The 19267-nt window shown below is 44.1% G+C and overlaps 1 protein-coding gene across 11 annotated transcripts in view; it reads right to left on the bottom strand.

The window, feature by feature from the left end:
* Window positions 1–19267, bottom strand: part of MAP4 (microtubule associated protein 4) — a 288369-nt gene that overhangs the window by 188451 nt on the left and 80651 nt on the right. Inside the window, exon 3 of one of the 11 annotated variants that reach the window (XM_039526884.1) lies at window positions 6598–6666. The exons of 9 other annotated variants lie outside the window; for them this stretch is intronic. The gene's annotated coding sequence lies outside the window, so the exon portion shown is untranslated. Of the gene's footprint in view, window positions 1–6597; window positions 6667–16605; window positions 16629–19267 lie in introns of those variants that run through there. One more of the 11 variants, XM_039526886.1, reaches the window with a different exon arrangement.

The following is a 19267-nucleotide window of genomic DNA, read 5'->3' as shown; positions in this document are numbered from 1 at the left end:
AAAGTTTACCCTGGTATTTGTCTCAGCCCTGATAGGTAACAAGAGAGCAGACCTGAGAGTGATGTAATTTCAGCCACCACCTGGCTTGATTTCTACTTCTGCAGACACTTGAGGTTAGCTGCCACTGTCTCAGGAAAAGTTAGAGCTATAAACAAACACTTTACTCCTTTCATTTGAAAGCTGACATGAAGCACTGGTTTTCTGACACTATAATCTTTAAGTAGCAATTTATGGGATAGCCATTACTAAAACCATGTCACAAAACTGAAGTAACAGAAGCAAAATTGTAGTCAGAAAGCAGTTATAATGTCCAATACCCTGCAGCAGAGTTAAGGACCATAAAGAGTGTTTAAAAGTATATTATGAATAAAACAAAACAATTATATTGGTCCACTCCTAGATGGAAATGGTAGAACTGTCAATAATGCAGAAAAGCCAAGTCTTTAATAAATATTTCTGTTCTGTGTTTGGGAAAAATCAGATGTGGACATATCATGCTGATGAAACACTTTCCTTTCTAAGAGGAGGATATTAAAGAGCAGCTGCTAAAGTTGGACACTTTTAAATCAACAAGTCCAGATAGCCTGCATCCTAGAGTTTTAAGAGAGCTGGCCGAAGAGCTTGCTGGACCATTAAAGTTGGTTCTTAACTCTTGGAACTCTGGGAGAGTTCCAGAAGATGGGAAGAAATCTAACATTGTGGCAATATTTAAAAAGAATAAAGAGGATAACAACTGAAGTAACTAAAGACCAGTCAGCCAGATATTGATCCCTGGCAAGATAATGGTGTGATGCTCTGTACCTGGGAAGGGAACACTCTACACCCCCATGTTCATCTTTATAAAATGACTGTGCGGTATCCAATGCAAAGTTTGTCATGCTGGGTGTCTTCGGAAGGCTCATGATGCACTGAGCATGGTTGTTATAATGATATTACAGTAATGGTTACAGTAATGTTATAGGTTATAATTTCATGTATGTAGTTATGAGGCTGAAAATGTATCCTCATGGCTTAAAATAAGCCCAGGCAAAAACTCTCCAAGAGCAGAGAGGCAGTTCACACCTCATCAGGGCAGGTCTGGGACAAACCCAGCCCAGCCTCAAAGGAACAAAGGACGCTGGCCTAGGCAGCAACAAAAGAATCTGTTAGACTCTCGGGGGAGTCACCCCCCTTCCTTTGGTCAGTTTGGAACTGCTCACCTGACTCTGACATCTACAGACACCACACCAAGCGACTGAAGCACTGATCAAAGGGGAGAGCCTGGCTGAAGACCAACCAGCCAGCCTATGGTGAGAAGCATCTAAGCCTTGGTCTACACTACGAGTTTAGGTCGAATTTAGCAGCGCTAGATTGATTTAACCCTGCACCAGTCCACATGATGAAGCATTTTTGTCGACTTAAAGGGCTCTTAAAACTGATTTCTGTACTCCTCCCCAACAAGGGGTTTAGCACTGAAATCGACTCTGCTAGCTCGAATTTGGGGTAATGTGGATGCAATTTGATGGTGGCCTCTGGGGGCTATCCCAGAGTGCTCCACTGTGACCACTCTGGACAGCACTCTCAACTCAGATGCACTGGCCAGGTGGTCAGGAAAAGCCCCGCAAACTTTTGAATTTCATTTCCTGTTTGGCCAGCGTAGGGAGCTGATCAGCACAGGTGACCATGGAGTCCGAGAATAGCAAAAGAGCTCCAGCATGGACCGAACAGGAGGTACGGGATCTGAACGCTGTATGGGGAGACGAATCCATGCTATCCAAACTCTGTTCCAAAAGGAGATTTTTCTTCAAAAAATCATCAAGGGCATAAAGGACAGAGGTTATAACAGGGACCCGCAGCAGTGCCGCGTGAAGCCTACCAAAGAACCAGAGAGGCAAACGGCCGCTCCAGGTCAGAGCCCCAGACATGCCGCTTCTATGATGAGCTGCATGCCATTCTAGGGGGTGCCCCTACAACTACCCCACCCATGTGCTTCCCTCCTCCCTCACCCCTCCCAGGCTACCTTGGCAGTTATCCCCCTATTTGTGTGATGAATTAATAAAGAATGCATGAATTTGAAACAACAATGACTTTATTGCCTCTGCAAGCGGAGATCAAAGGAGGGAGGGGAGGGCAGTTGGCTTACAGGGAAGTAGAGTGAACCAACGGGGCAGGTTTTCATCAAGGAGAAACAAAGAACTGGTTTCCAAAGCTTCTCTGATGCACAGCATGCCCTGCTATGCTCTTCTAACCGCCCTGGTGTCTGGCTGCGTGTAATCAGCAGCCAGGCCATTTGCCTCAACCTCTCACCCTGCCATAAACGTCTCCCCCTGTGACGTTATGAGTGTGATATAATATCTCACTGAAAGATGACAGGGCCAGAAAGAGTTAATTAACTCATAGACTGACCTGACCCATGGGTGAACCTTGAGGAGGGGTTAGGAAGATATGTAAATAACTAGAGCTTTGAAATGCAAGTCTGCATTGTTAGAGGTAGAAGGGGAGATGTTTGCTCAGGTCTTGTGATGGCAGCAAACAAGTCTTGTCTATTGCTATAGTTTTAATTCAAAGATCAAAAAGGGAATATTAACATTTATGATGATACTTGAGTGAAATAGTATTATTGTCTATGTGTCTCTTTGAAGGTTATGCTAACCTGTATCTGAACTGTTTAATGAATAAATTACTCTGTGCTAATTGCCAGGATATTTGGGAGAAGGAATTAAACCTATTGTTTTCTCAGGCTGAAAGGCTGCTGGAAATGTATAAGAAGCCTGGGACACAGTCCTTCTTCATCTCAGATCTGCTTTGGGTTTCAAGAGGGGGAAACCTTAAGCCATAAGGATTGAGATCCCCAGTCATTGACTGGAGCCACCCTGAATATGGAAATTGGACTATAACCTATGGACTATTTCTAAAAGAACTTTTGGCAACTACAAGCTCATCTCTGCTGTGTATCTGAACCTCAAAAATTGAATTCAAGTCTCTCTGTAGATTAATCTTTTAACCAACACTCTCTCTCTTTTCTTTTTTAATAAATTTTAGCTTAGTTAATAAGAATTGGCTATAGCGTGTATTTTGGGTAAGATCTAAGTTATAATTGGACCTGGATATGTGGCTGATCCTTTGGGATTGGAAGAACCTTTTCTTTTATATGATGAAGTAAGATTCTCAGGAATCATCATCATATCTGACAGGTGTGTCTGGACGGAGGCCTGAGGCTGGGCACTTTAAGGGAACTGCGTGGTTTGGACTTCTAAGTGACCGGTGAGGTACTGTAGAAGCTGTTTTGTGCTGGTTGGTAAATCTAAGTATTGGAATAACCACCAGCATTTGGGGTTTGTCTGCCCCGTTTGGTTTGCAGTTCACCCTGATTGAGTGACCTCAGCTGGCTCCCACGGGCAGCACCGTCACACCCCCTTACTCTCACAGAAGCAGTAATAACGATGGGAATATTGGTTTTGCTGAGGTCTAACCGAGTCAGTAAACTAAGCCAGCGAGCTTTTAAACATCCAAATGCACATTCTACCACCATTATTCACTTGCTCAGCCTATAGTTGAACTGCTCCTTACTACTGTCCAGGCTTCATAGGCCACGGAAGCAAGGGGTAGGCGCGACCATGCGGTGCTGCCGACTGGGAGGGCAGCCTGAGGCAGAAGCCTCCAGCTGGCATGATATTCCAGGCAGGACTAAATCTCCATTAGACGAAACTTAAAGAAGAGAATGAACTGGAGTCATTCCCATTTTTGTCCAGACACCACCAACCGACGTGTGCCCAGGCGCCCCTGACCAACCTAATCGAGGTCGGCCAGGAGCACCCATGGGACGACAACAGCTAGCAGTCATATTGCACCATCTGCCATCTGCAAGGCAAGGCAAGGGGATGCTGCTGTGTAGCACTTCAGTACTGTGTCTGCCAGCAGCACCCAGGAGACATACGGTGACAGTGAGCTGAGCGGGCTCCATGCTTGCCGTGGTATGTCGTCTACACGGGTAACCCAGGACAAAAAGCGAGAAGCTATTTTTTGCCGTTGCTTTCACGGAGGGAAGAAGGGAGGGAGGGGGGCCTGAGGTCATGTACCCAGAACCACCCGTGACAATGTTTTTGCCCCATCAGGCATTGGGAGCTCAACCCAGAATTCCAATGGGTGGCAGAGACTGCGGGAACTGTGGGATAGCTACACAGTGCAACGCTCCAAAAGTCGACGCTAGCCTCAGTACTGTGAACGCACACCGCCAACTTAATGCGCTTAATGGGGACACACACAATCGACTGTATCAAATTGATTTTTAAAAAACGGCTTCTATTAAATTGACCTAATTTCATAGTGTAGACATACCCTACGTTTGTAAGGGCAATGAAAGTGTTAAGATCAGCTTAGAATGTGTTTTGTTTTTATTTCATTTGACCAAATCTGACTTATGTTTTGACTTATAATCACTTAAAATCTATCTTCATAGTTAAATTTGTTTATTCTACCTGAAGCGGTGCATTTGGTTTGAAGTGTGTCAGAGGTTCCCCCTGGGATAACAAGCCTGATACATATAAATTTTTTTGTTAAATTGACAAACTCATATAAGCTTGCAGCATCCAGCAGGCATAACTGGGCACTGCAAGATGGAGGTTCCTAGAGTTGTGTCTGGGACCGGAAATATTGGCTAGTGTCATTTGATTGCACAACCCAAGGAGCAGCTTACATACCAGAGACTGTGCGTGAACAGCCCAGGAGTGGAGGTTCTCACAGCAGAGTAGGGTAAGGCTGGCTCCGAGAGTCAAGGATTGGAGTGACCTAGCAGATCACCGGTCCAGATAACACCAGAGAGGAACGTCACAAATGGACTGGGATATGGGATTTGATTAATATTAATAATAATGATATGGGACTTGATCAAGAATTAAAGGAGGGGTACTGTAATTAATGCAAATCAGCATGGGTTTATGGAAATCCTGTCAAATTAATTTGACATCTTCTTTTCAATACCATTACAAGTTTGGTTGATAAAAGTAATAATTTTGATGTAATATATTTAGACTTCTGAAGTCATTTGACTTGGTACCACAAAACATTTTGATTAAGAAACCAGAATGATACAAAATCAACATGGAACTCTCATTAAATGGATTAAAAACTGACTCAATTACAGGTCTCAAAATGTAACGGTCAACAGGGAATTATTTTCCAGCAGGTATGTTTCCAGTGGGTCCTGCAGAGATTGATAAAAATATTAAATAAGGCCAAGAACCAATGACCTGGAAGAAAATAAAGTCACCACTGAAAGTTTGCGGATGACACAAAAACTGTGGGAGTGGTAAATAATAAAGAGGCCAGGTTACTGTCAGAGTGATCTGGATCATTTGATAAGCTAGAGACAAGGCAACCATCTATATTTTAATATGGTCAAATGTAAGTATATACATCTAGGAACAAAGAACATAGGCCACACTTACAGGATGGGGGACTCTATCCTGGGCAGCAGTGACTCTGAACAAATTTTAAGGGTCATGGTGGATAGTAAGTTGAACATGAGCTCCCAGTACAATGGTGACAGGTTTCCGGGTGGTAGCCGTGTTAGTCTGTATCAGCAAAAACAAGGAGGAGAAGTCCTTGTGGCACCTTAGAGACTAACAAATTTATTGGGCATAAGCTTTAATAATTTAATATAAAATAATCTATGAGATAGGTATATCTCCATATAACTGGAAGGGACCCTGAAAGGTCATTGAGTCTGGCCCCCTGCCTTCACTAGCAGGACCAAGTACTGATTTTTTGCCCCAGATCCTTAAGTGGCCCCCTCAAGGATTGAACTCACAACCCTGGGTTTAGCAGGCCAATGCTCAAACCACTGAGCTATCCCTCCTCCCTAAAGCTTTTTGTGGTGTGGCCCAAAAAAAGCTAATGAGACCCTTGGGTGCATAAATAGGGTACTCTCAAGATGGAGTAGAGAGGTTACATTATCTCTGTATTTAGCACTGGCTTGACCATTATTGGACTACTGCATCCAGTTCTAGTAACCATAGTTCAAGAAGGATGCTAATAAATTGGAGAGGGTTCAGAGAAGAGCCACAAGAATGATTAAAGGATTAGAAAACATGCTTTGTGGTGGTAGAATCATAAGGTCAGAAGGGACTGCAAGAGTCATCTAGTCTAACCCGCTGCCAAATGCAGAATTTGTTGCATCTAACCATGCTCCAGGTATTGGCAAATTGAATGTTTTAGACATTGCTCTAGTTACTAGAGTCTAGTAGCTTCCCAGGTATCAAGGTCAGGCTGACTGGTCTATAGTTCCTCAGCTTCTCCTTTTTCCCCTTTTAAAAGACTGACACTATGTTAACCCTTCTCCAGTCTTCCAGCACTCTCCTGTCATCCATGAATGATTCTGAGATTTCTTGAGCTAATTCCTTCAGCACCCTGGGGTGAATAGCATCAGGCCCTGCTGACTTGAGTTCATTCAAATTAGTCAGAGGATCTCTGATGTGTTTTTATCCTGATCTGCATCTCTTCCCCTTTATTGTCTATGGTAACTTTACCAGTCATCCAGTCACATCTTTTGTGACAAGACTGAAACAAAGTAGGCATTGAGCAGTTCTGCCTTCCTATCACCTTCCATTACCAGCTGACCTTCTTCATTGAGCAGCAGACCCTCACTGTCCCTGATCTTTCTTTTTTGGTAAACAGAAGGAGCTCAATCTATTTAAAGAGAAGATTAAGGGTTCAGAGAGTCTATAAGTAGCCATATATGGAACAAAAATTTGATAATGGGCTCTTCAATCTAGCAAACCAAAATACAATGGTTGGAAGCTGACGCTAGACAAATTCAGACTAGAAATAAGGCGCAGTTTAACAGTGAGAGTGATTAAGCACTTGAACAATATAACAAGGGCTGTGGCAGATTCTTCATCACTGGCAATTTTTAAATCATGATTGGACGTTTTTCTAACATATAGGCTCTAGTTAAAACAGCAATTATTTCATGGAGGCTCTATGGCTTGGTGTTATGCAGGTGGTCAGATTAGATGAGTTGTTTTCAACCTATGGTCTAAAATTTCCAAAAGGGTCCACACCTCCATTTTAAACTTTTTAGGGGTCCACAAATGAAAAAAAAGGGTGAAACCCACTGGACTAGATGATCACAGAGGTCCCTTCTGGCCTTACAATCTATGAATGACAGAACTGGGGCTAGAAATGCACACTATTTACAGATGGAAACCCGATTCCTGGCATTTGTTTCTAACAATGACCGTCACAAAGTATACCTCATAGGAGTCACAGACTTTTCATTCCAGTAATACTATCTTCTATTCCAGGTCAATGCCAATACAACAAGTCCTAAGACTCGTAATTTCATTTTGCAAATAACAATCAATTTGAACAATTATTTTTAGACAAGTCCCAAAAATGGCTCAGCCCCCTGTTTTTACACACTTCCATGTGTTCGTGACCACACAGTCCTCTGAGCACACATTGCAATCAACTGTTGATCAAAATACTAAAATATTTCCACCAGCTTGCAGTTTTCATTCAGCCAGTGAAGACATCAGCACCCTTTTTATTATTTGTATTAGTCTCAAAGTCTTGAGTTATTTGTTAGCAGAGCTTCCTCTCAGCAACAGAGTTTAGAACTGCCCAGAATAGTAAATCATGGCCATCCTCGTACTCAGATGGAAACTATTACTGACTTGAAATATAGGCCCTACTAACATTCATCTGCCCTTGTATAATAAAGGTTGAGTAAGCATCTAAAGCCAACTCCAGATGGCCTGCAAACCAATGTGTCCCCATATCTCTTGGATTGTAAGGAAAGCCTCGGTTTATGTCCAATCCAAACATTTCAGAAACAGTTAAGCAGCTGTTGTCCGTGGAAGTATTTTCTGTTGCTTTCCTTCAAAGCCTGCCTAATCACACACTCACCAGGATGATAACTATTTACGCTACTGAGCCACACAATAGAACAGTATCTAATCAGAGGCAGAAACTGCAGCATAGGTGCTTAGAGAAGAAACTGGTTATAATGCTTAGGGCACCATCTGGGATGGTCCCATCTAAACTAAGTTGTAGCGATATTGCATCAAAAAAGACTGCATGATACTCATTTTCAAAAGAATGGATAGTTTGGGTCAACCTAATCTCCATAAAATAGGATGGAGGATTTAGCACATTCAAACCTATACAGCAAGTGAGGAATTACAGAAACTGACTTTCTGTACACTTATGGGAAGTAAATATCCTGATGTTCAATTTCATAAGTTATGTGGTAGTTATGCAACATCAGCACAACTAACTGGAAGACTTAAGTCAAGTCATGTTATTGGAACTTAATATAAAATTTATCTCTAATGGAGTCTCTGAAGGCATAGCAAATTGGCAGACTGATGTGCCAACACAAAACTACCTTGTGGCAATGGGCAAACCTCAAGTGGTTCTGAGGATCTCAGCCTACTTCCCAGTCAAGAAAGAATCTTGAAATTCGCTTCAGAGGCTTCCTTCCTCAGTTAACTCAGGAGATGGCTTCAGAGTGACAGGTGACACCATCCCCCTCGCCCTAGGAGCACAGCAGTAGCACAAACAGCACTCATTCCTGCTCAGCCTTTCCCCAACCCTTACCGTTACATGCTCCCCTCTCTCACTTAAGGCAGCATTCCTCAAAGGTACAAAGCAGGTTAGCACAACAACTAAAAACAACAGAAGACCTACCTGTATAGTTGTTATTTACACATTTGTAAGTGCCCCTCATACCAGCTAACTCTGTCTCATGCAGGGAGAAATGAATTGCAGCATCTGTGAGTAATGCTTTCTATCATTTTCAGTCTGCTAGGAGACTCCATCCCATCCTGATGGGTGATGACCTAGCCTCAGTTATTCACGCTTTTGTCACTTCTGGGAAGGACTACAGCAATGTGATATACCTGGGCATGAAGCCTTCAAACACTTCGGAAACTCCAACTAGTACAGAACACTGCAGCGCATCTCCTCAGCAACCCAGGCTACATCAAATCTGTCTTCCACTCTGTAGACTTGTTTCCCACAAAATTTCTAATCAAGGTCTCAGTCTTTATCTTCAGGGCACTTCATGGCCTGGGCCCAGGATATCTAAAAGATTGCCTTAAGTTCCAGGATGAAAACACTGGTCGACAGTTATACTCTGGCACAATGAACTCTTTATAATAAGGGTATATCTCAGGAGTCAGCAACCTTTCAGAAGCAGTGTGCCGAGTCTTCATTTATTCACTTTAATTTAAGGTTTTGCGTGCCGGTCATACATTTTAATGTTTTTTAGAAGGTCTCTCTCTATAAATCTATATATTATATAACTAAACTATTGTTGTATTGTAAAATAAACAAGGTTTATTCTTGGTTCCAAAATGTTTAAGAAGCTTCATTTAAAATTAAATTAAAATGTTGATCTTACGCCGCCGGCCCGCTCAGCTCGCTGCTGGTCTGGGGTTCTGTTCACCTAGGCTGGCAGCGGGCTGAGCGGGGCCTGCGGCCAGGACCCCAGCTGGCAAGGGTCCGGCAGCCAGAACCCCAGACCGGCAGTGGGCTGTGCGGGGCCGGTGACCGGGACCCCAGACCAGCAGCAGGCTGAGCGGCTCAGCCCACAGCCGCTCAGGGGTTCCAACCGCTGGCTCCTGCCAGCCGGGATCCCAGCTGCCGGACCCACTCAACCCGCTGCCAGTCTGGGGTCCCATCCCTGCCCACATACAGTGGGGTACCTACCTACTCCCTGGTTCTGGCCCATTCTCTTCTCTCTACACTGAGCTGAGGGTGGGAGTGCACTGAGCACAGGGCTGGGGGTGAAGGGTCTGGCCAGGAGCTAGAATGAAGGAGGGGGCTCAGGGTTGGGGCAGGAGGTTTGGGTGTGGGGCACTTACCTGGGCAGCCCCCATTTGGTGCAAGGGTGCAGGTGGGAATGTGGGATGGGGAGGTGCAAGAGCTCCTGTTTGCTCAGGGTGGGGATGTGGGGGGTGCAAGAATCAGGACAAATGTCTGGGGGCATGTGAGGGGGTGCAGGTGTCAGGGCAGGGGATGGGGGCTGGGTATGTGTGGGGTGCCAGAGTCAGGGCTGGGGTCGTGGGGGTGGAGTCAAGCAGAGGGCTGAGTGCGTATGAGGAGGGTACAGGGCTCAGGGCAGGAACCTGGGGGGTGTGCGGGGCACAGGGCTGGGGTGGGGGGGGGCAGGGCAGGGGGCTGGAGGGGATATGCCCCTATTCTACCACCACCCCTTCCCCAAGCCCCTGCCCCGCTTCTTCTCTGCCTCTGCTGGGAGCAGCGGGGAGGGAGGGAGGGAGGGAGGGACAGACGGAGAGGCGGAGGAGGGGCAGGAACCCAGTACACTTTGGGAAGAGGCAGGGGAGCCAGCAGGACCAAGCTTCTGCCCCCTGTCCCTTGCCTCCTGCCCCCATGGGGTGGGAGGGCGGGGGGAGCAGAGGGTGGACAAGAGCGGGCTGGGCAGGATTTTTAATGGCACACATGCCATAGGTTGCCGACCCCTGGTATATCTCATCTGTAGTACAGGAGAGAGCGCTTTCTCAAGCCTGACTGAGACTGTGGAATGAACCCCCCCAGGAACTAAAGACCATCACAAACCTTAACACCTTCTGCTCCAAGTGCATGGCATAGTTCTTTGACTATGCCTTCTCACAAAGACATAGCAACACATATTTTTTTTTAAAACATAAAACCCTACCAAAACATGACATTGCACTGCACACATTTCTCCCCCTGGGGAGAGGATGAGAGTACAAACAACATGTGACTGATGTGTAGTCATGGTTTATCACACTACTGGAAGGCGCTCAGATTTAAAAATTTTATTAAGATGTTTAAAAAAAAAGGTGAACGGTACAGAGTTTAAGCATAGAAGTTTCTGGTTATCAGGGAATAACGTACAGACTATCGAGGGTGAAAAGTTCGGTTTAAGATCGGGTGTCGTAAGGAATACATAATCTACAATATCCCCGATTGGGGGTAAAAGGTTGATGGGTCAAAGTACAGACATTGAGATATGAGGGTATGATGTTCATATAATGGCTATGTTCAGGTGTGGAGTATAATGAGTGGATATGATGATGAGGATGGATTGATTGATGAGTGTGGTATGAGAATCTATGTAGAATAAAAAATAGAATATACTGTCCTACACGCTGCACATTCCCTCGGTCTGCGTAACCCCTTGCCAGCCTGTGAGCTTTTCACTGACTCACCCTTGGTAGCCTCTCCCTGCTCAACCCCCTAGGGTCTTCGGGGTTTTACAGCTCCTTTGATCCCAGACTAAGCCTTGGGAAAAGTAAACCATTCTAGCCTAGATGGACTGAGATAGTTTATCAGCCACTGATGATATCTTTGCTGCTTTGAAGGTGTGTACCTGAGGCTCTTATCTTTGCCATAGTTTCATTTCCTGTGGGTTTTCTCATTTACAGCTTCCTTTAACATAACTCCATAGCAAGTAACCCCTCATAATCAAACAGAGGCTAGGCACCATATATTTCATTAAAAAAATATATATTTTTTCAGTTCATCACACCCCAGCTCGTTTTATTTTGCAACTCACCGAGCTAGAGGAGCAGAGCAGCTGAATGAAGATTGTCAGCAGAATGGATTCTTATGTACCATTCCTCTCCAAACTCTCTGTATGCGGAATCATAGTCAGATCAAGAATCAATCCCCTTCCCCATCCACAAACAAGAAGATGAAAAGACAGGTGGAGACAGAGCAAGGGTTTTCAGAAGGCATTTTTATGAGCACTATATAGTAGGCAGACTATTTACATCTTATGTTGAATACATATGTTTTCTGTGCACAGAGACTTGCCTCCTACAGATTTTGGCAAAGGAGATATTCTTCTTAGGGAAACAGACTATATATTACAAACACCACCCTCTGTCAGCCATGTAATGCAGACAGCAGACTGCTTGCTGAAGTCTGATCCTTGTAGGAATTGACACTGTCTCCAGCTATGACAGACACTGGAAGTGAGCTTTTCACAACCATCCAGATCACTGTTTTGAAATACAGCAGCTTTAGAAAGGATTCACTGTTCTTATGATTTGTAGCAAATGAACTTTACCCCTAGACTAGAGAAGAATGGGAGAAGATCTGAAGTGGGAAGCTAGTGATGGTACTTGGATTTGCTAGTATTTACACTCCCCAGACCTCCCCAAGCATTAACTCTATTTTACTCTCTCTTGTCCATCAAGGGATACAATTAAGTAGCTCTTCCTAAGGTCAAACATTTCTTTTGTTAATCTTTTTTGGGCATATCTACATTACAGATTTTCCCCAATGTGAATTATTTAGGCATAAAGCCGCTGCAGTTAGTATATCGCTTGTCTGTATGCTTACTTGGCTCCCTGCATCGCCACTGCATATACTCACCAGAAGTGCTTGTTTTGACGCACAGTGCAGTGCCCTATGAGTAGGTAATTCCAGTCTGCAACTTGCCACCATTCAGTACACTATCTTTTGGGAAGTTTGCATAATGGGACAGAAATGAGTCATGCAGGGATGACTGAGACTGTAGAGTTAAGTTCCCATCATGCTACTTTCTCAACCCCATAATGCCACCTTTACCCCTTAATTTTCACTCCTATTTTGAAAATCCCACAAACCCATGAGGGACTTGCACCGTCCACCATTTCTGACAGAAGCATGGAGCCTGCACACCTCTGTACTATTGTCATGAGCACTGCAAGCACAAGACACGTGATCCTTCAGTATTTGCAGAGCCACAGGGAATGTGATATTTCCTGGAGGGCAGATTGCTGTGGGACACAAGGAGAACCAATTCAAGGTTGTTGGTGGCGATCACAGAGAAGCTGCAAAACGGGGGAGCACCACTGCTGGGCCCAAGAAACAAGCACTGACGGCTGGTTTCACAGCGTAATGCAGGATTGGGAAGACTAGCAGTGGCAGCAGAACTTTCAGATGTGCAAGGCCACATTCCTGGATCTGTGTGCTGAGCTCACTCCTCTGGCACAGGGACATCAGAATAAGAGCCTCACTGATAGCGGAGAAGTGAGAGGCGATCACACTGTGGAAACTTGCAATGCTGGATTGCTACCAGTCAATGAGAAATCATTTATTTGGAGTTGTAAAATTGATTGTGGGGGCCATTGTCATGCAAGTGTTCCGGGCCATTAGCTGTCTCCTTACACAAAGGGCTGACTCTCAGCAATATGCAGGACCATAATGGGTGGATTTTCAGAAACGGGGTTCCTGAGCGGTGGTGAGAGAAGGCACAAACATCCCTATTTTGGCACCAGACCACCTTGCTACAAAGTACATCAACAGAAATGGCTACTTTCCTATGATGATGCAAATGCTTGTGGCTCACCGGGGATGCTTCACCGACATCAATGTTAGCTGGTAAGAGAAGGTGAATGTCACACTCATCTTTAACACAGGACAGTTCAGAAAGCTACAAGTAGGGACTTTATTTCCCAATCAGTAGATTACTGATATTGAAATGCCAGTAGTAATCCTGAGGGACCCAGTCTACCCCTTACTCTTCTAGCTCACGAAGCCATACACCAGCCACTCGATAGCACCAGAGGATTCAACTACCAGATCAACAGGTGCAGAATGACAGTTGAATGTGCCTTTGGTAGATTGAAGGGGCACTGACATTGTTTACTCACAAGACTGCATCTCAGGGAGAAAAATATCTCAATGCTTGTAGCTGCCTGATGTGTCCTGCATAATATCTGGGAAGCTAAAGGGGAAAACCTGAGGACAGGTTGGAGGCCAGAGGTGGAGCAGCTGTCTGCTGAGTTTGAACAGCCAGACACAAAAGAGCTCAATGGCTCAGAGGCTTTGAAAGAGCACTTTAACAGTGAGCCACAGTAATGCATAGTGGTGTACTGTACTCCACCAGGCCCTGCAGTTTTGGGACCTGTTAGGAATTGTGTACTGCTTAGTATACATCTATGAATACAACACTGACAATTAACTTAATTTTCTGGCGCTTGCTGTATATTTATGACCACATTTCCCCCACCCCAACTGATCCTATGAGTCATGTCATACTGTACAATAACAACTAAGTGGTGTTTTCACTACTGCCAGGCTTTCTGCAGCATGTGTTGGGAACTAATGAAGATTATTTTCCAAATAATAGTTTTATTGAGTAACCAAAAATTCAAAAAAATTTCTGTGCATGTTAAAAGCAAATACATTATTAGCTTAATAAATGTATCGAACAGAGCTTAGAGTAGGGGAAGAAATATTAATGCCCACGCTAGCTGCACATACAGCAGCCATGGTTCTCAGAGGTCAGTATATCTGTGGTTGTCCTTAATGTCTCCCTGATACCACATGGAATGTGGTTGTAGGGAGCTGCTGTACTGGAGTTTTCCATGGACCTCAAAAGGAGGCGAGACTGGGATTGTTGAACCTATAAGTCCACAACAGTCTGCAGCATGTGTTTGCAGCCGGAGAAGCCCAATTCCATCCTGATGCATCTCCCTCTCCTTTTCCTGCTGGGACTCCTCAGCCTGTCTCCTGTCTGTTCTCTCTCTCTCAAGGCTACTTGCAAAATTCATCTTCCAGCCCCTGTGTTCACAGTCTGATGTAGCACTGGCTTGCAGGAGCTCACTGAACATATCTCGAGACCTCTTCTTTCTTTTCCTTCCCTGGCTCAGATTTCTGTGGTATGGAGGTGGAACTTCTCAAGGCCACAGTGGCAGCTGCTATAGATAAAACAGAGGTACCACTGTCAGTATACTCAACAGAATGTGAAAGTCAAGATTAAGAACTCTCCCCTTCCTTTACTTCCCCTAAAGTGTTAAACAAGACATGTTTACTAACACTTCTGCTTCCGAGTGTGGCCCACCATGGGTGAGGGAAATGAGGAGGGAATTACTCGACTGCAGGAAGCTATGAGTACAGAGCAAGGGCATTAATCCTGGCACCATTTTCCACAGACAGTGGTGACTGCAGCAGATCTCTCACTCCTGAGTAACAAAGGCACAGAGCACAGCTGCTGCTGGCATCCCTAAGCCACCTGGGCCCGTATGCTGTTAGCCATAATGCCTGCCGAAGTTATCGCCAACTGGCATGAGATAGTGTCCTACCACGGGAGGAAGAAATAAAGCTGTCATCCCTAGAAACCTTCAGAGGAGGATTGCACAGTACCTCCATGGCATTTTCATCAAGATCTCTCAGGAAGATTCAAGGGACATCCCTATGCACAAACTTATCCATGTACTCCCTCTCCCTCACCTAACTCTAAAGGAGAATGAAAAGCAGATACTCTACCTCTCTTTGTTGTATCGCTACCTCTTCTAGTACAATAAATGAATGAAAAATCAATAGCTGTATCATGCTAAGTTGGGGACATCACTGTAAGAGCAAATAAATTGACACTTACCCCAAGATTCCTTCACCTCCATCAGACTTGCCTCTGGTCAACTGCAAGGATTGACTGGACTGCGATGGAGTTTCAAACAGTTCTTGGCTGATGGCAGAGTTGGATTCCCCCAGTTACATGTCTCATCCTTCTCTTCCACATCCTCACTGTTCACACCAGGCACCTGTGACTCAAGCTCCTTGGAGATATCCACGATGGTGTGCAGGGTGGTGGTCTCTTTGCAAAAGTGGCAGGTCTGCAGCTTGGCACCAGATCAACCGTTGGCCTCCCTAGCTTCTGATATGCCTGCCTCAGTTCCTATGCTTTCACGCAGCATTGCTGCTTAGAGATGTCCACGTTTCTACAGCTGGTCCGTAGCTGTGCTTGCACAGCCTCTTCTCCCCACAGGCCCAGAAGTTCCAATATCTTACGCGTACACAAGACCAGAGTGTGTTTCGAGCATTTAGCTAGCATGCTCAGCTGGCCAGTTGCACAAAACAGTGGAGAGATGCCAGGTATGCATGCAAAGATGGACAATCTGGTCTCTCTGACCCCTGTGCAGGAGAGTTCACAACTGTGACCAGAGCAATCACTGTCAGGCATTCTGGGACAGCTGCTGGAGGACTGGTAGGGTCAACGTAGGTAACACAGTCTGCATTTGCGCTGCATCAACCTCAGTACCTTGACAAGGGCTAAACAGCACTCGGGGAAGGTGGTGTTACTATGCTGGCATAATGGAGAGCTTACATCAGTGGAAGGCAAAATTTAAGGATAGACACGTGCATACTCAGATCGACACAAGACTGTTTATGTCAACCTAACTTTGTAGCATAGTCCAGGCCTTCTAAGTCACTGCAGTTCCTGTCCTTTACTCTAGGCCAGGGGTAGGCAACCTATGGCACGTGTGCCAAAGGTGGCACGCAAGCTGATTTTCAGTGGCACTCACACTGCCCGGGTCCTGGCGACTGGTCTGGGGGGCTCTGCATTTTAATTTAAGAAGTTTCACTTAAAATTAAACATTTTAAAAACCTTATTTACTTTACATACAACAATAGTTTAGTTATATATTATAGACTTGTAGAAAGAGACATTTTAACATTTTTAGAAGGTATTACTGGCACGCAAAACCTTAAATTAGAGTGAATAAATGAAGACTCGGCCCACCACTTCAGACAAGTTGCCAACCCCTGCTCTAGGCTCAGTTGTGACACACTGATGTGATACAACCATTTGTTTTCTTTCAGCGCCCCACTCTCCTTTAAAATTAGCATTTAACTACTCACACAGAGTGAAACCTGTGGTTGTAAGAACAGAAACAGCTCTGCCATAGTTCCCATTTCTCCTGTCATACGTCAGCTTTTCTTAGAATGGGCCACAGCAGGAGAAGTTACCATTGCCTGCTGAAGTATAAGCAAACAGTAAGTCATCCCTCTTTCTCTGCAGCACTCTAAAACCATATCAGTTTTCCCTGAAAAGTGCCTCCAGTTTCCTTTAAAAAAAAAAAAAAAAAAAAGAGTTAAGATATTGAGTACCTTTTACACTCCAGGCACAGATAATCCCTATTTATTTATTTCTAGAAGGTATATTAAATATCCTACTGACAGCCTACAGCGGTGGGCTTGTCCTATATCACAGACTTATAGTAAGGAATACAGGAATTTGTTTCCCAAAATGCTGGACTCCCTGTGGTTAAGACCCTTAACAAGCCAGTTCCAGGTTAGCAGCTGTTAGAGCGCATGTATAATTTTGTATAAACACTCATGTTTACAGACAAGCCCTTCAAAAGGGGTCAATTGAAGTATATTACTCTAGTCCTACTGACCTTGACAGCATCCTTAAAAACACAAGGACATTTCATCTGAACACATGTTTTGGCATCTAACAACATAAAAGATTTTGTTCGCATCAGTGATGATAATACTGAATTACTAGATAATTAGATACTGCACAAAGCACACTGAATTGGCTTAAAGCAGAAAAATCTGACATACAAGGCATAATACTTCACCGCTGACTTCAAAAGGGCATTTAGGGCATTCAGCACCGAGCAGGACCCAGATCTAAGTCAGAAGTCATGTAACGCAGGATCAGGCCTTCCATGATCACAGCTGAGGACTTGAGTCACCTTCAGCCAATACAGGAACATCCTTGTCACTTCGGTTGTATAAATACCAATATAGAGAAGATGCATAACAGACTTCTCTCTCTCTCATTACCAGAAATCTCTTCCTGAAGAAGTTTGGGTTCTTTACCCAAACTCCCACAACCAAACCAAAGGTCTGCCCACAAGGTCTTGTGCAGTGCGAGTTTGTGCTGTGTCTCTCTGAGATCCTTAGACAAACTAAACCAGTATTCAAATGGCAAATAAAAAGATTTAATTTTAATCATGATAAATCAAGGTGGTTTAAATCTGTTCAGTTTATCCAGGAAGTGGGAAACAACTTCAGCATGTTTCTTTCACATCAGCTACTAGTGCACTCCTACAAGTTTTAAGAAAGTCAGCACTGAGAGAACAACACTGCTATCAGAAAGAACTTGCATGATTTGGATGAAAGATCCACCCACTTCCAGCTAGGAGTTGTCATGTGGCAGATACTTTACATTCTTAAAAGAAACAAGGGTGCAGCATGCAAAGGAATCCTAATGCTCCCTCAGTGCAGGAAACTGGAGAACCTGCAGAAGCATGTGGCAATGCCAACATGCTTAGTCCAACTCCATATCCTCATTTTTACAAAACCACAGGAAGTAATATGCAACTCTCCACACTATAGGTGCTGTATGCATTACACCACTTGGCAGCACCGCATACTGCACAGAAAGCTGTCTGTACAGTGGCCCATCTGATCTGATGAATGAGCATCCATTAGCAGAGAAGAATAATCCAAAAGGTGAGAAAGCTGGGAATCCCCTAGATTTTTTTTTTTTTAAGGAACTAAATATGATAGAACACCACATTCAATACTAGTAGCATGCAGTAGTCTGATTGCCTTGGTGCAAATATCAGTTCACTTCTACCTCTAATTAATGCCACACATCAGATTTTAAATCTAATATAGCTTCTCATTTTATAAATGTGTTTTCATTTAATGAAGTTGTAATTAATCTTGTCAAGGGACTTTCAAAGCAAACCGAATACAGCTGGAACCACTATTGTTTCCTCATAACATTATTGCCCAGAACCAGTTCCTCCTTACAGATGTCTGATCAGTAGAGCCTGTGCAGATACAAAATTTGGATCCGCATCCTATCTGTAAACATTGTTCAGGGATATTCACAGATTTGCAGAGTTCTACTGATAAGTCACCACTTCCATTTCCTATTAGGGCTTTATTGAAGACCCCTCATCTTTTCAATTTGGTCATTTACCCTTATCTGAATTTCTTTCCTCTATCAAGGCACCTAAGCAATGAAGCAGGTTAAATGAATCTGAATGAAGGTTACTAAGGATGCACTGATGTTACCATCTCTTCTGAGAAGTGGCTTTGCAGGGTTCCATGTTTGTATCTCAGTGGCTTTCAGATCAAATGTGCTCCGTTTGCAGTTGAAAAAAAATAAATCTTTTTGCTTGTAAACTAAAAATTCTGTGGGCCAAATTAAACCCTATTGTATTCAGATTATGCTTTCAGTGACACCAGTGTAATCCCATTGCTGTCAAAGCATTTGCACAAGTGTAAATTATTCAATTTACTACATTTTTACAAACCCAAACAACTGTTGATCCATAATAGAATCTAGTTCCTCTTTCATTATCTATGTTGGTTAAGCAGGGTAAACAGGGTAAAAAAAAAGTGTAAATTTATTTTTGCCATTGAAGTCAGCCAATCTGACTTGACAGAAGCAGCAGATCTGATGAGTAAGAAGATATGAACAGGAGAACCACCACACTCTAAAGGCCACAAACTAAGCTTGAATGTCTTACTCAGCCACAGATAAGTGGGAGTATGG

The sequence above is a fragment of the Mauremys reevesii genome, linkage group 2, assembly GCF_016161935.1.
Source record: "Mauremys reevesii isolate NIE-2019 linkage group 2, ASM1616193v1, whole genome shotgun sequence".
Taxonomy (NCBI): Eukaryota; Metazoa; Chordata; order Testudines; family Geoemydidae; genus Mauremys; species Mauremys reevesii.
Note: the sequence above shows the minus strand (reverse complement) of the source record. Positions and strands in the feature narration are given on the sequence as shown.